Below are 17,498 nucleotides of genomic sequence, written 5' to 3' on the forward strand. Positions count from 1 at the left end.
TGTGCACGAAACTAGTAACGACAGACGAAATGGGAAGGCGTCCAGGTGAAGGCGGAGATGTGAAAAAAAAAAGAATCCTTCACTCTTCGTGCGAGAAGAAAAGCAAACGTGTCCTGTTGTTGTCGCCCCAATCCCCTCCAGCCTGGATGACAACCGTATCCACTCCCAGTCGAGAACCTGCCTAGAAAGACACAGCAAACGGGTACTCAAAAAAAAACTCGAAGTTACTAATAACTCGATCACACCACTGGAAACAGAACGATCTCGTCCTAGCGAGCAATGAACTTGAGCTCCACAATACGAAAGGTTTTATACATTTCATGGTTTTATACATTTCATGGTTTGTTTACCCAATCTCTCCTCGGCTAGTATGAAAATCTCTTTACGCAGTAGTTCGTCCGTGCAAAAGAAAATAACAGCAGCATATATACACAAATGGTGTAGGATATGAATCAACAATACTGACACAAAGGGTACGGGAACTGTTGGGCAGAGGTTCAGCTAGTTCGCGAAACAAACAATGAGTCATACTCTTCGTGTCAGAACCGAAACAGGAAGAGCAAAGTTATAATGTACTAGTCTTTCAGGATTTCATGAACACTCTTCTGTCATTAAGAATATGTAGCGGAAGCTGTGAGTAACTTTGTAAAGAAATAAAACTCTAAATGCGCTATAATTCGCTGATACATGTACGACGTTTCTAGCATTTGTAGACTTGGAGAAAGCTTTTGACAATGTTGACTGGAATACTCTCTTTCAAATTCTAAAGGTGGCAGGGGTAAAACACAGGGAGCGAAAGGCCATTTACAATTTGTACAGAAATCAGATGGCAGTTATAAGAGTCGAGGGGCACGAAAGGAAAGCAGTGGTTGGGAAGGGAGTAAGACAGGGTTGTAACCTCTCCCCGATGTTATTCAATCTGTATATTGAGCAATCAGTAAAGGAAACAAAAGAAAAATTCGGAGTAGGTATTAAAATCCATGGAGAAGAAATAAAAACTCTGAGGTTCGCCGATGACATTGTAATTCTGTCAGAGACAGCAAAGGACTTGGAAGAGCAGTTGAATGGAATGGACAGTGTCTTGAAAGGAGGATATAAGATGAACACCAACAAAAGCGAAACGAGGATAATGGAATGTAGTCGAATTAAGTCGGGTGATGCTGAGGGAATTAGATTAGGAAATGAGATACTTAAAGTAGTGAAGGAGTTTTGCTATCTGGGGAGCAAAATAACTGATGATGGTCGAAGTAGAGAAGATATAAAATGTAGACTGGCAATGGCAAGGAATGCCTTTCTGAGGAAGAGAAATTTGTTAACATCGAGTATAGATTTAAGTGTCAGGAAGTCGTTTCTGAAAGTATTTGTATGGAGTGTAGCCATGTATGGAAGTGAAACATGGACAATAAATAATTTGGACAGGAAGAGAATAGAAGCTTTCGAAATGTGGTGCTACAGAAGAATGCTGAAGATTAGATGGGTTGATCACATAACTAATGAGGAGGTATTGAATAGAATTGGGGAGAAGAGGAGTTGGTGGCACAACTTGACGAGAAGATGGGACCGGTTGGTAGGATATGTTCTGAGGCATCAAGGGATCACAAATTTAGCATTGGAGGGCAGCGTGGAGGTTAAAAATCGTAGAGGGAGACCAAGAGATGAATACACTAAACAGATTCAGAAGGATGTAGGTTGCAGTAGGTACTGAGAGATGTAGAAACTTGCACAGGATAGGGTAGCATGGAGAGCTGCATCAAACCAGTCTCAGGACTGAAGACCACAACAAGAACAATGCTCAATGACGTACAGTGCAAGCTGTTACTGATTTGTTTGAGTGATGGGGCTGCTAAGTGCTATACCACCTACTGCACTCCCCTGACTTAAGCCGTCGTGATTTCAACTCGATTTGTAAACTCAAGGAAACACTTCATGGCATTCTCTTCAGAACTGCTACAAATTCGTCGGGCAATAGACCGCGCCGCTCGAACTGTCTACACAACTGGCACTGCTAAGAGTATCCTACGACTTCCCTATCGCTGGCAACGGGTTATACGCAATGCTGGTGACTACTCTGAAGGTCAGTAAAACTTTGAAACACGTATCTATTCTGACGATCTGTAAATAAATAGTTGCCAGCATTAAAGTTCCAACTCTCGTATTTCCCGACCATCCACCGAAGAACGACTAAAGAAATATATTTGGTGTCAGAGGTCTCACGAAATGCAATATATCATGGTTAACTAACTATAATGCTTAACATCATTCTTAATGAGTTGTCTGCAAGTGAGTCCTGAACTGCATCGATGCATTTAGTAACCTGTTATACCCGTGGATGTCATAAAAGTACTGACTCTATCGAAACAAAATCTGCAAATTATAGAAATACTGTTCGTAAAAGAGGAAACAGAATACATAGCAGATTCAAAAAATTTGAAAGCTCATAGGAAATTTGGCATTATGCTGCCCAATGTACCTGAGAAGCAGTCGAGCAGAACCTTTTAATACTTTACACAAAGAGATATCTAACAGCAGACTGGAATAGGGCAATTCCATATTATTTCTTCACATTTACCACAGAAATAAGACGAATTAAAATTGGGGGTACAGAACCTTAAATGTTCAAATGGTTAAATTGGCTCTGACCACTATGGGACAACTTCTGAGGTCATCAGCCCCCTAGAACTTAGAACTACTTAAACCTAACTACCCTGAGGAAATCACACACATCAATGCCCGAGGCAGGATTCGAACCTGCGACCTTAGCGGTCGTGTGGTTCCAGACTGAAGCGCCTAGAACCACTCGGCCACACCGGCCGGCAACCTTCAATGTGCAAACAGCAAGCTTGACTAGCGACAACACACCTGGCGTCGCAAATCGAACATATGCTATAAGACAACCAGTTTTCAAAACAATCAATCACTTAAGGCTCAAGTTTATGTCGTTCTCTCCAGTACAATTTGAATTCAGCAGTGACGCAGAAAATACTGTGACGCCATGACAAAAAGTATTGCAACACAAATTTTATTCAGAAATCGAGCTCTTGCTGCTAATGTACAGAGGAATATTAGGTGAAATAGTCCAGTGCAAAGCCGGTACGATCTGGGACACATTTATCACACTTGCGATCGCCTTGACGTCGGCCCACTTGACTCTAATATATGTTGTGGCGATGCGTCTTGTGAGATGGGCATTCAGGGCGAGCTGTCCGCTGCGCTTCGGCATCTGCTGCCAATTAGTCAACGCCCCTCCCGGAGATCCACTCTCGATATCAGTATAATGGTCGCTTTCTGCGCTTATGAAGTCTGCATAAGGTGTGGCAGGCGTAGAAACCTGACAGGCAGCACGATGCAGACACACAGATCAAGGCTCCACCCATGTCTGTGATGTAACTTGAGGCCGCGCTCTCTTCAGTAACAACAACTGTGTGCTGTTGATTTATTTCGGAGCATAAATCCCCACGAGATATGATCCAGACAGACACGCAGACTACGTAGTGAATCTAGAAAAACTGATAAACTATCGGGGATAATTGTTGACCCGAGTGTTCACTGACATAATCGGAATGAAGGAAGTTGCACTGCTTGGAGATGAAGAAAAGAGAATAATTACCACCATGCTAGTGATCTGAGCGCGAATATTTTCTGAGTTGTAGATTCATATCCAATAAACCAAGAAGCAACGTTCGTAACTAATTGTAGTAGCGTATTTACTTGCTTTGGTAGAAATCATTGCACCATTTATCGAAATTTGATTGTACATTTTCAGAATACATAGTAAGAACTAGAAATATATACGGAATTACTGTAACCAAAGTCCAGAAAAACGGAAACTAACGTAGTAATTAAGTACAGTGAGCGATAATATCATTGTTATCAATAAGAAAAGAACTGTTTTGGACTTATAAGAATTGACTAGAGTAATATACAAAACCACATAACATCATCCTACGGATGATGGATTATAGGATAATAAACATATGAAATCCTCTGGGAAAGAGAAAATCATATTTCCGATACATTCTAATCAACAAACAAAGACAGATTTTGACTTCACTACTTAACTGCTAGCACTCGGCGAAAATCTGTAATAATTTACATGTGTTTATGCTCGTTTGATTTAAATTTTGGCTACTAACCTATTTTCAGCTACAAATACATTAATGTTGCTGTCATAATTACACTAAAGGTTATATCGAACATAAACCACAGAGAAGTGTGTGTCAAATTTATCGATATCCAGTTGTGGGCCCCTTCATAACAGTCACAAGTTAATCACCCAATTTGTAAATGTTACGTGACTGTGGAACAGTTGGTCATTCATGGTGCGGTTTTTGCCTCTTGGGTTAACTTCCTGCTACTTTCAGAGCTATTGATACCAAATATTCAGGGGAGAGAATACAAGCCGGCCGTTGTGGCCGAGCTGTTCTAGGCGCTTCAATCTAGAACCGCGCGACCGCTACGGTCGCAGGTTCGAATCCTGCCTCGGGCATGGATGTGTGTGATGTTCTTAGGTTAGCTAGGTTTAAGTAGTTCTAAGTTCTAGGGGACTGATGACCTCAGATGTTAAGTCCCATAGTGCTCAGAGCCATTTGAACCATTTTAGAGAATACAAGATAACTTAGACGGAATTTCTAGTTGGTGTGATGAATGGCAGCCTGCTCTAAATGTATATAAATGTAAGCTTACGCGGATAAGTTGGAAAACCAATCCTGTAACTTTCGAATGGTAATATGCTGCATGACACAGTCATATAGATAAAATATGTAGGCGTAACGTTGCAAAGCGACAGGAAATGGAATGAGCTCGTCAGGTTGTTAGTCGGGAAGGCGAATGCTCGATTTCGTTTGATTCGGAGAATTCTGGGAAAGTGTAGCTCAACTATAAAGCACGCAGGTGCGACCGATACTTGAGTACTGCTCTAGCGGTTGGGGTCCCCATCAGGTAGGATTAAAGGGAGACATTGAAGCAGTTCAGAAGCGTTCTGCAAGGTTTGTTTCCTGGTAGGTTCGATCAAGAAGGAAGTATTACGGAAACGCTTCGTGAAGCCAAATGAGAATCACTAGAGGGAAGGCAATATTGCGGAAATTTAAAGATCGGCATTTGAGGCCGACTGAAGGTCGATTGTACTCTCGCCGACGTTCATTTTCCGTAAGGACCACGAAGACGAGAGAAATTAGGGCTCGTGCCTTATAGACAGTGGTTCTTCCGTTGCTCTACAGGAAAGGAAATGACTAGCAATGGTAGGTGGTACTCTCCGGCGTGCACCGTATGGTGGCTTGCGGAGAATATATATAGAGGTAGATGTAGATGTAGATGCAGAGGGGAAGGGGGAATGGAAATTTGGGAGACAGTTTACGAGAAATGCTGTGCAGTGAACACTCGTTCAGAAATTCATGAGACAATTAAATGCCATTTTACTCGTATCATGAAGCACGAGATTCCGTACGTACCTTTACGAGGGACGGTATTGTAAACTTCTGGAATATCCTGTTTCTCAAAGTGGAGACTAACACATTCTATGGATTAGGTTCAATGCTAACAGAACTGTAGTTTGCGCTATTCAGTGTTTGCTGATCGTTTAAGGTTAACACTAAACATCTGCGTTGCTACAGTATCATGTTTTATTAGAGGTGAAGCCGTCGTAATCCTAAACTGACATTTGGCAGACTGTTTTAAGCTGCAATACTTTCACCACAGTGTCAGGTGTCATCTGTAGAGAAGGCAGACACGGAGGGCTCATCACTGAGGAATTTGAAGCTGTGGGCGCTTTCACTCTGCGGCGACAGACGAAGTTGCCTTGCTGCGAGGAGATACGCTAACACTCTCCACCCATAACTGTGCCGCCTGTTCGTTCCTGTTAAAAGATTTTTAGCGTCACATTCAGACATTACGTAATTTCTGCATTTTCATGTAAAGAGCAACTGTGTTCGGGTAAGGCAACGTATCTTCGTAGTTTGAAACTTTTATCTTAGTATTTATACAGTGTATATGGTACCTGCGAAATAGCAAAATATCTGCTCTTTCCATCTGAACGAATCCAGGGCGAATGGAGTAATTCCCTGATCTTTCTCCTCTCAAGTGGAGCATATAATAAAACAGTGCACTCAACAGGCCTCCATGAAATCTCTTGTCGGAATGAAAATTATATGTTTAACTTTGGCAGTGTTGGTTATTGCGTAACTTCTCTTAAAACGTAGTTCTTCCAAAAATCGCTACGACATTTCTTGGAAATGCTGGTGTGCATACTCGTGTCCACGACACGAAGTTTGACAGCATTTCTCGTTTCCACATTCAGATCGTTTCAGGTGTCGATTAATAGGTAAGCTTCGAAAATGGAACTATCATAACTTGAAATCGTAATTTCCAGTTTGTGTCTTCTGATGTTTTCATGTTGGTCGTATTTGTAACTTTTTACTCATTTTTTGACAAATTCCACTCAGATGGTTCAAATGGCCCTGAGCACTATGGGACTTAACATCTGCGGTCATCAGTCCCCTAGAACTTAGAACTACTTAAACCCAACTAACCTAAGGACATCACAAACATCCATGCCCGAGGCAGGATTCGAACCTGCGACCGCGGCGGTCGCTCGGTTCCAGACTGAAGCGCCTAGAACCGCTCGGCCACTCCGGCCGGCATTCCACTCAGATATTAGCTTTTAATGTCTTACGTATAGAGAAGATAAACTCTTAATAATAATAATTATAATACTCCATATGAGAGATAGTCCCTCGGTTATATCGAAGAACCGTTATTTGTCCGTTTCGAAAGGCTCGTGTTTACAGATACGGAAGTAACTATGTGTATTGGCTCTATGTTATCGGAAGTGTTGGTACAAACGAGGGGAAGTGTTGGTACAAACGAGAGAAAGTTTGCACATGATAAAGTATAGGAGGAAGTGAGCTAAACCCATAATTTTGATCGGTTTCAGAGGGGAGAATCTGTGGTCATACAATTTGTAAATACGAAATTGTGCGAAATGTGTCTTTTAGGACACAAGAAGCGAAGGACAAAACAGAAATATTATTCTATTCATACGTGCCATGTGAGATAACAGACACATAATTTTTCAGTATTGGAGGCTTAAGAACACAAAGGAGTTTGGGCTCGTTTCTTCATACGAAGCAAATGAAAAGCTGAGGAAATTTTCCAGTGATGTGCCAGTCGTCACAACAGCAGGTGTTTTTGGCTGCCTGAGACAGCCCCCGGGTGTCGTTTGTGTGGTGATTCCAGTATCATTATGAGCAGCAGCGGGGAAAGTCGGAAGCCTGGGCGACGTGTCAGCGCTATGGCTATGATTTTCTGCTTGTGCACGCACGAAGTTGCCGTGTACTATCACCAAGGACAGTAATTGGACACGCTGTTGTCGGAAGTGCCTGCATGGAAAGCTCACGGCTCACGTACTTTACCGCTCCTTTCTCAACTGTTACGTAAACACGACGTAACATGAGCTGTGCTTTCCGTGATATAACTAGACTCGTGGCGGTCGCTGGCTGGCTTGGTCCACATTCCGTTTGTCCCCGTTTGTTCCGCTCCATGTCTCTTGTAATGGCGAGGCACAGTTAGAGTTGCACTCTACCAAAACTACGGTTCGGTAGATTTGGTAGACTATATAAATGACATTGTAAAATGGTAGGATTACCGGCAGTACAGGTTGCATTGGTAGAGAAAGAAACATAAATGAATATGTAAAAGAGAAAATGGGAGACGACGACTTCTCTTTGTTTTTTTGTTTGCTTTGTTGTTTGTTTTGCACATAATTATAACCGTACATTATTCAGTGTTAGTCCATTGTGGATTTTGTATCCTTACAGTGTATAAACTACATTTTGTAAATAATAAAAGTTAGTTGGTCGCGTAACTTCTGCGCTTTCATACAACTAAAGCAGTTACTTTTAAGGCACATACAGTTTACATGCACAGACAGACAAAAATACGTATATATACACGTAATTATTGTTGCAACTTTGTATTCAACAGAACATTCTTCTCTATGATTGACGGCAAGAGTTTCCTGGTATTATTGATAAATGTGAAAGTTGTTTATGAATAACAGAAACACGTTTTATACATGTTCGACGAAGTACTGAAGACATGATTTGCGTTTTTTTTTAAGTTTTACCTTTTTGTTGAGGAAATTGCGTTTCCTCGAGCTATATAATAAATCTGTATTTTTTCTTAACTTTTCTGCAACATCTCTCTGTTTCACGTTACAAGTCAATAATTTTCGAGTAAAATCTGAATTAAACATTGACAATTTCAAAATGGTTCAAATGGCTCTGAGCACTATGGGACTTAACTTCTAAGGTCATCAGTCCCCTAGAACTTAGAACTACTTAAACCTAACTAACCTAAGGACATCACACACATCCATGCCCGAGGCAGGATTCGAACCTGTGACCGTAGCAGCAGCGCGGTTCCGGACAGAAGCGCCTAGAACCGCTCGGCCACAGCGGCCGGAGATGTTAGAAATTTGTTTTTTCCAGAAAAGCTGTCCTTGGTATTGTCAGTGTTATTATATCTTCTCTACTTCGGCTATTCGCTACGTCACACGAATGTCTTCTGTCTTACTGTCCACATGTTTCAACGTATATCAGGCTTCATTCTTTAATTATCGCGTACGAAACTTAATAATTTGATTCTTTCAACATCAGGAAAAGTTTCCATCATAAATCGAACTTTTACATTTGTGTTACAATGCAGTGGTGTTAGTACTACTTATATGTGATCTTGTTTGCGATTTGTTTACGCAGAGAGGCATTCCGATGATGAGCGACGGCTTTCCTACAGTCCCGTTCAGTGCCTGAATGCAGTAAACACGTATACTTCCTGACGAACGCCTCACGAATCATCCTGTCTTCTTTGAACTATTTAGAAATCTTTTAGTGCGTTTTTTCACATGATCCGAGGTATTCCTGTAAGTGCTTAAATGTAGGTACAGCAACAAGCTGAAGCCACTGATCGATTACTAGATTCCGTAGAGAGTACGACACTACTGGCATGTTGATCGCTACGTTTCACCCTCCGTCCAGCACTAGTAGAGATTTTCTATGGGCTGACATCAGCTGATTTAGCAGGCACGTATGCTTGCGTCATCCCTGAGAGCACAGATGTGTCACCTTGGAGCGCCCACAGTATACTCGACACGAATACGTAGAACAAAGGGCAAAACTTGGTTGCAGAGAATGTTGAAATGAACAGCCTGGCTTATGCTCACGGTAACTTGAATGAGTCGATCCAAGTCATACTACGGAAACACCCACAGAACCTCGTTCAGCCTAGACTACAACCTCGACACTGTGGTTTAAACGCTTCCAAGGGCCATCATTACACACGAAGGGGGATAAGCTCTGTCTGCCATTGTGAGCAATGCCTTTTGCATAGTACCCGATTTCAGATGCCGATTATATGCAATCCCTTTCGCAATTTTCACTTGAAAACTAGTTCAGATGGGCCAGCATTCACCAACAGCCGCAATCCCTGTCAGGTTTTAAAGTGATTGTCATTGACGAGACGTGACATTCGTCTCCAGACCCTGCTAGAAGTCAGTGGTATCGCATATTCCAGTACCTCATAAGTGCAAATTAGGTCCAGAACACACATTGCATTCCTACTCACATGGTTGCCTGGTATCAGGTCAACTTCAGACGCTCGGAATCGACCAGTGTGCTCTTTTATAAGGGGATGCCTAGATGTCTTAAGATTTTGTCTGGTGAGCGTGTACTGAGAATGAAAGTGTGGTAAAAGGCACTACGAAGCAGTAGGTTTATCAAAATGTTAAGGCAAGGCACAATCCACTGCTTTATAGCAACTCGAATGTTATGACTCACTGTAGCTAACATGGCGATGTTTATCACAAGGAGAACATCAACTTTCCATTTTAGGTGATACAGATGGTGCTAAGACGTAGCGGGCAGTGATAGCAGAGTAATAGGCCGGATCTCCCCGGGAAGTAAGACAGTGCGCGCGACCCCTCGACGTGATGAGGGCGTCAGGGAGGGATAAAATGCGGACGCGTCCCTCCCTTGTGGCTAGCCTTGAGGGGCCGCTTTCTTTGAACGTCTCCCCTCGCGCCAAGGCTGCATAGCGCCAGAAGATACACAGACTGAAGCCCCCTTCCTGCGTCCCGAGAGCACAAATAACGTCGAATAGCGCCTTAAAATAAATTATACGACTGCAAAGCTAACTAGAATCTGCCAGTGAAACGGTGTCTTGGTCATTGTTTACGAAGTGCTCTGTAAAATTAGCCGACAGCAGCCATTACTAGGTCAGCAGAACTCATATAGAGATGATTATGGTGTTGACAAGCTTGCTGCCTGTGTCACAGCTTACTTCAGCAATAACTAATATGCTTTGATGGCTCTGCCTTGAGCAAAAAAACAATTTCTTGTTTGTTTCTCTTCACCCACATATTTTTTGGTGATGTTCAACACACGGTTACCCTCTAACGTACTTAACATCACTTCTTGTTGTTCATCTCGCTCTCCCTTCTGTATGTCAGCTGATGTTTCAATACGTCATCCGCAGATTTTGTTGTTGATAGTTTTGGTCCCTACTTCGTAAAAACTCTATGAACTGTATGTTGCCAACACAGTTCATAAGGGCCGCGCAGGATTAGCCGAGCGGTCAGGGGCGCTGCAGCCATGGACTGTGCGGCTGGTCCTGGCGGAGGTTCGAGTCCTCTCTCGGGCATGGGTGTGTGTGTTTGTCCTTAGGATAATTTAGGTTAAGTAGTGTGTAAGCTTAGGGACTGATGACCTTAGCAGGTACGTCCCATAAGATTTCACACACATTTGAACATTTTTGAACACTTCATAAGAGTTTTGACGCTATAGAAAACACGAACACCAACAACAAATCTGCACATGACAAACTGTAGTGAAACATCAGCTGACATGCAGAAGACAGTTAGCACTATTAAGTGCTCTAAGAAATCGCGGAAACATGCATGGGTAAAGTACTTTATATGAATAGATTTCACCTGTGACACTCTCTGTTTCTAATGAGATTTTTCTCATACGTGAACTGAATTTAGGGAAGGGTACGTGAAAAACACAAAGAACGGTTAGAGGCTAATTTATAGTCGAATGTATCAGTAGGAAGGGAAATTAAAAACCAACGGGTTCTTGTTCAAGCGGCTTTTTGTATAAAGTGATTAAAGAAAAACATAGAAAAAAGTAAATCAGGTGCCCGAACGGAGATCTATACGCTTTTCCTCATACAAGTACACTCTTCGCTCGTGTAACCATGCTGCTCGGCCAAAACACGATGAATCTTTCTGTTATGATTGCAGATTTCATTTTGTAGATTCTTATCTTTAAGTACCCTTGTAGGAATACTGAAATAGCAATAATAGGCTCTGAAAGAAGGCATCAGCGTGCAGAGACTTTGTATCCAAAGTAGCACAACATTTCAGAAATCGCAAGGAGCGCTCACTGCTTTTATTTGATGCGCAAACCGAGTGTGACGCCTCAGTGGTAAGTCACTGTGCATGTTTCTGGAGGACGAACATCCAGAGTCAACTTCTCCACGATTGCCCCAAATTGTTTAAAGCGGGCCGATTTCCTTTCCTACATTTGCCCAATCCGACCTTAGTGACCTTCTATAATGACATCTCGTTGACGCAGTGTTAAGCCCCAATATTACTTCGTTCTGATGCACAGTAATGACGAAACAAGACCAGTTGTCAATACCGCTATATTTTCATATTTCTAACATTCGCTGTCCCACAGATAGGCCACCTTATGCAATAATTAATATTGGGTACAAGTATCCTTTGAACTAGTTGGATCCTACTTTTTTGCATTGCTTACAGGTACTAGGATCGAAACAGAAGACAGAATGGATGTTCGATGATCATTGCAATATTCACAAAATATCGATGTTAAAGTTTCTGTAATACTGTAACATCGATATTAAAGACAAGATATCGACCGCCGACGCTGAAAATAGACAAAAAAACCGCTAGTTTTCACCACAGTCAATAATTTTTTCGTTATTCAAAACAATCTTTTTTCAGAACATATCTAATAGCAACACCAGCGCAACAAAAATGCGACTTGTCAAACGTTGCCATAGAGTGGGGTGGGCAATATTTTTGAAGGAACGAACAAAGTCTATTTTTGTAATTAAGAGTGGACTAATGCCTTTCACTGTTCATCCATTTCATGCTTTCGTGATGTGAAATACTGTACGCTCGTACTGTCTGGATTATTTCTTTTAACTATTACGAATGATACCGCAAATTATGCAAGTACATTTTTATGAACGTACATTTCCCGTTCGTGATACGTAAGATTACATTTAATGCACCTAAATTTAAGCACTTACAGGAAATCAATATATTCACAATGTTTGTAGTCTATCAGTTCTCAAATAATTTTACACTTTTCGTTTGTTATTTTGAAAGCTACTTACTACGAATTATAAACACTTTCGGCACTCTTTTCCATTTTCCCGAGATCTGTGTTAACATTAAAGGCTATTACCAAATGGTACAACAGTATAGCAATGTCCCACTCGCCGACGAACGAAATCAGCGGCTTGTTAACGGTAGATATTTTTCATTATTTGACGTTTATATTGTTTCGGAAGGCATCACAAAACTGGAGGAGAATTCCGTGTTACGTGCAATGCGGAGTGAGCAGAAAGAATTGGTTTATAGGTGTATCATTACTGGTACTACCAAAATGTAATAAAAAGCATTACAGTCTGTAGACAAAAACTTATGCAATACGTAATGTTAATTGTCGCTGTATTTACTGATTAATAAGTGTTACATATTTGTACACCTCATGATATAAATTCATTATTTAGCAACGATGTTAACGGGTCGATTGAGCCGGGCGACCGCTACGGTCGCAGGTTCGAATCCTGCCTCGGGCATGGATGTGTGTGATGTCCTTAGGTTAGTTAGGTTTAATTAGTAATTAGTTCTAAGTTCTAGGCGACTGATGAGCTCAGAAGTTAAGTCGCATAGCGCTCAGAGCCATTTTTAACAGGTCGATTATTATCGGTCATCGATGTTTAGACATCTTTGATGAAATCGAAATCAGCATCCGCGATCTGCCATCTTTTCTCACGTATCTAGTGTAGAGTATACTATCTGTGGCTCTGAATACGCCGTCCAAAACTGCGAGACAGACGCGTTTACGAAATGGTTTCTGCAGCTGTTTCCCCTGACTCTCAGGCCAAAGTTGGGAATGTCTGCACCTCCCCCGTGCTGCCCCCTGTCTGCAAATCAAATAGAGAGGAGTACCCCAACATCGCACACTGCGGCTGGAAATGATCTTGCGCTGCCCCTGGCTACCACAGCCAGCAGGGATGGGGAGATGAAACACAGATAAAAAGAGCTGCATGAACGACACGGCGGGGTATGGAAGGGTGGAGACTGGAAGAGAAAGTCTGTGTATTGTTGTAACCAGACAGCAAAACGGGGAACGGATACTAAGATACGAGGGTTTCTCCGAAAGAAAAGCACACTATTTTTTATAATCCATCTTTTATTCTACATGTTTGAAAGTTTTACAGTGTGTAGATACAGCCGGCCGGAGTGGCCGAGCGGTTAAAGGCGCTACAGTCTGGAACCGCACGACCGCTACGGTCGCAGGTTCGAATCCTGCCTCGGGCATGGATGTGTGTGATGTCCTTAGGTTAGTTAGGTTTAAGTAGTTCTAAGTTCTAGGGGACTTATGACCACAGCAGTTGAGTCCCATAGTGCTCAGAGCCATTTGAACCATTTTTTTTTTGTGTAGATACATCCTTTAGGAACAATATTTTCATTTCTCCACATAATTTCCATCACTCTCAACTGCCTTACGCCATCTTGGAATCAACGTCTGTATACCCGCACGGTAAAATTCTGGACCAACCTGTTGGAGCCACTGTTTGGCAGCGTGCACAAGGGAGTCATCATCTTCAAACCTTGTTCCACCAAGAGAGTCTTTCAGTTTCCCAAAGAGATGATCGATAGTCACATGGAGCCAGGTCAGGACTGTAATGCGGGTGTTTCAGTGTTGTCCACCCGAGTTTTGTGATCGCTTCCACGGTTTCTTGACTGACATGTGGCCGTGCATTGTCGTGCAACAGCAAAACACCCTGCTTTTGCCGATGTGGTCGAATATGACTCAGTCGAACTTGAAGTTTCTTCAGTGTCGTCACATATGCATCAGAATTTATGGTGGTTCCACTTGGCATGACGTCCACAAGCAAGAGTCTTTCGGAATCGAAAAACACCGTAGCCATAACTTTTCCAGCAGAAGGTGTGGTTTTGATTTTTTTTTCTTGGGTAAATTTGCATGATGCCACTCCATTGATTGCCTCTTCGTCTCTGGTGAAAAATGATGGAGCCATGTTTCATCACCTGTCACAATTCTTCCAAGAAATTCATCTCCACCTTCTCGTACTGTTCCAAAAGTTTCCTGCATACCGTTTTTCTTGTTTCTTTCTGAGCCACTGTCAACATCCTGGGAACCCACCTGGCACAAACCTTTTTTAACGCCAATACTTTCAGCATTCTGCAAACACTTCCTTCCTCTATCCCAACGTAGCGTGACAATTCGTTCACTGTGATGCGTCTGTCAGCAGTCACCAATTCGTTAACTCTCTGCACATTGTCTGGAGTGTGTGCAGCACGAGGCCTGCCGCTGCGAGGACAATCCTCAGAATTGCCGTGCCCGTTTTCATCACGTAACCTGATTGCCCACCGACTAACTGTACTGTGATTGACAGCAGCATCTCCATACCCCTTTTTCAACCTCTTGTGGATGTTTCCCACTGTCTCATTTTCACAGCACAGGAATTCTATGACAGCACGTTGCTACTGACGAACGTCAAGTGTAGCAGCCATCTTGAAGACATGCTGTGAGGGCGCCACTCACGGGAACAGTTTGAACTAAGTTTGAAAACAAGCAGGAAGGATGTATCTACACACTGTAAAACTTTCATACATGCAGAATGAAAACTGTATTTTTACAAAAATGGTGTGCATTTCTTTTGGAGCGACCCTCGTACACAGCGAAGATAAAGTAGTAGTTGTCATGGTTTTACGTATATTAGTCATCTACCTGTTTCGGTTTCACAAATTTTGTGTCCATCGTTTCGTTGACTGTAGCAGGCGAGCGAGGGCGAAAGGCAGGCCTCTGTCGCCTCAGAACTGGGACTTTCCTTCTTGGTAAAACAATCCTGGACCGATAAAGCGGTCACAAGAAAGAAACGCAAAAACAGGGAGCAAAGTAAAGCTCGTCAACAGTTCGCAAGGGAAAAAGATTGAAGGTCAAGGTGGAGCGAATGTTCACGGACGGGCTCGCGCGCGCGATATTTTCATCTAGAAACTTGTCAGAGCGTTTATATAACATCATCCTCCGAGTTCCCAGAACTAGAGCGGCGCGTGCGGTGACGGCCGAGTTTAGCACCTGATGCACGTCCCATCAAAACACCCCGGCGCTAATTCGGACGGTGCCTCAGGGTTTGCTCGGGGACGGCCCTGCGGGCGCGTGCAGTCGCTGGGAGCTCGCCAGCCGCGCTTCGCCGTTGCCACGGCGACGACCCCGGGGCCTTCGCGATGGCAGATCACGGACGCCCTTCACTCCGCACACGTAAGTGTGTCTGGAATCCGACGTCGACGCCGACGCCGGATGCGGACCGACGCGCCTCCTGCTTTCCATTCTCGCGGGACCGCCGCTGAAAGAAGAGACCGCCCCTGCCCGGTCTTCTGTCGGTATCTGCTTTCCAGCCGGCTACAGCTTTCGCCGCGCCCCCTGCTGCGAACTCTCGGAGCATTCAGCGGAACAATCGGAATTCTCCCAGTGGAAAGCCGAATCGAGAAAAGTATTTCTTGTATTTAGAGAGCGGCGCTGGAACTTTGCTCGTTAAACTGCACTCAGTGCGGACGTCAAAGATAAACATTTTCGCTCGGAGTAAACTTCCTTGTCGTGCCTCGAGGCGAAAGGCGATTAAGGCCATTTATTTGTTGCTTTCCTCCACCCGTCCCTCCAGAGGACTCTCAAACGAACGCTTTGTCAAACGGAAATATATTTTCAGAAGTCGCTATCAGTTCAGTTTCGTGAAGAAGTAAACTAACAAAATTCTGTAAAAACAACGAAACAACGCAAGTCAAAAACTTAAAAAGAAGATGCGATAGCACCAATAAATGCGCAACAGTGTTGATGATATATTTGTGTTGTCAAGGAGCGTTCTGAATCAATGACATTTTGTTAAAATTCTACTGTGGCATGAAACCTAAGTCTCAACGGCGAGTATCTGTAACTGTTTTCAATACTTGAGCCACCATTACAAGGATGCCTCTTGAAAGGCAACGTACAATAATTCCGCTGTTAGAAATGTGGTAAGATCTCATGGGACCAAACTGCTTAGGCCATCGTCCCGTAAGCTTAGACCCTACTTAATCTAACTTAAACTAACATACGCTAAGGACAACACACTCACCCATGCCCGAGGGAGGACTCGAACCTCCGACGGGGAGAGCCGCGCGGACCGTCACAAGACACCTAAGACCGCACGGCTACACCGCGCGGCCCGCTGTTAAGAGAAGAGGTGTTAGTTTACGGCAAATGGTACTACTGCCACGTTAGGCGGAGTGTGAGGATGTGGATGTGTGTGATATTCTTAGGTTAGTTATGTTTAAGTAGTTCTAAGTTCTAGGGGACTGATGACCACAGCTGTTAAGTCCCATAGTGCTCAGAGCCATTTGAACCATTTTTTTTGAGTGTGAGGATAGAAATATAGGTGAAAAATAAGTTAATTTCTCATATTCAGGCCTGTTGTTTTGCAGTAGTCGAATAGGAGAATTTACGGACATGTGCGCCGAAGTCATTTTATAACCTAAGTCGATTAAGCATTGCAATTATTTCGCTTGTTCAAAGCTTGTGCTCGAAATTTTCCATCAGATGTCCTGTTCGTCGCGTTGTTAACATTCAGTTTCCGTCATCCAGTATCACGTCTCCCAAACAACAATAATTCATTTAGCAACATGATCCAGGTAATTCATCGGGTGTGGTCGTAAGTCTGTGTGGATTACGTATGCAGGGCAGATGTCTATCACAAAATCGAACCTTAAAAATGTGTGAACTTTTCGCGTTGCAGATTAACGCTCGTATATTTTCGTTATTAACTATTCAATAATACCCAGTGAATATGACTGAAACTGACAGGAAAATAACCCATATAGATTATAAAAATGTATTTACGTATTTTCCACAGCTCATCCTAAGCCACTGAACCGATTTCAACCAAACTTGTTACACATATTCCTTACTGTCAGGTAACACTCGCCGTGGGTGTAAGAAACACCTGTGGCCGTGCGGTTAAAGGCGCTGCAGTCTGGAACCGCAAGACCGCTACGGTCGCAGGTTCGAATCCTGCCTCGGGCATGGATGTTTGTGATGTCCTTAGGTTAGTTAGGTTTAACTAGTTCTAAGTTCTAGGGGACTAATGACCTCAGCAGTTGAGTCCCATAGTGCTCAGAGCCATTTGAACCATTT

At 43.0% G+C, this 17,498-nt stretch overlaps 1 protein-coding gene across 1 annotated transcript in view; it reads right to left on the reverse strand.

Moving 5' to 3' along the window:
- LOC124795590 (puratrophin-1-like) overlaps positions 1-17,498 on the reverse strand; it is a 1,203,525-nt gene that overhangs the window by 188,893 nt on the left and 997,134 nt on the right. The gene's annotated exons all lie outside the window — the stretch shown is intronic.

Source organism: Schistocerca piceifrons, chromosome 4 (genome assembly GCF_021461385.2).
Source record: "Schistocerca piceifrons isolate TAMUIC-IGC-003096 chromosome 4, iqSchPice1.1, whole genome shotgun sequence".
Classification (NCBI taxonomy): Eukaryota; Metazoa; Arthropoda; class Insecta; order Orthoptera; family Acrididae; genus Schistocerca; species Schistocerca piceifrons.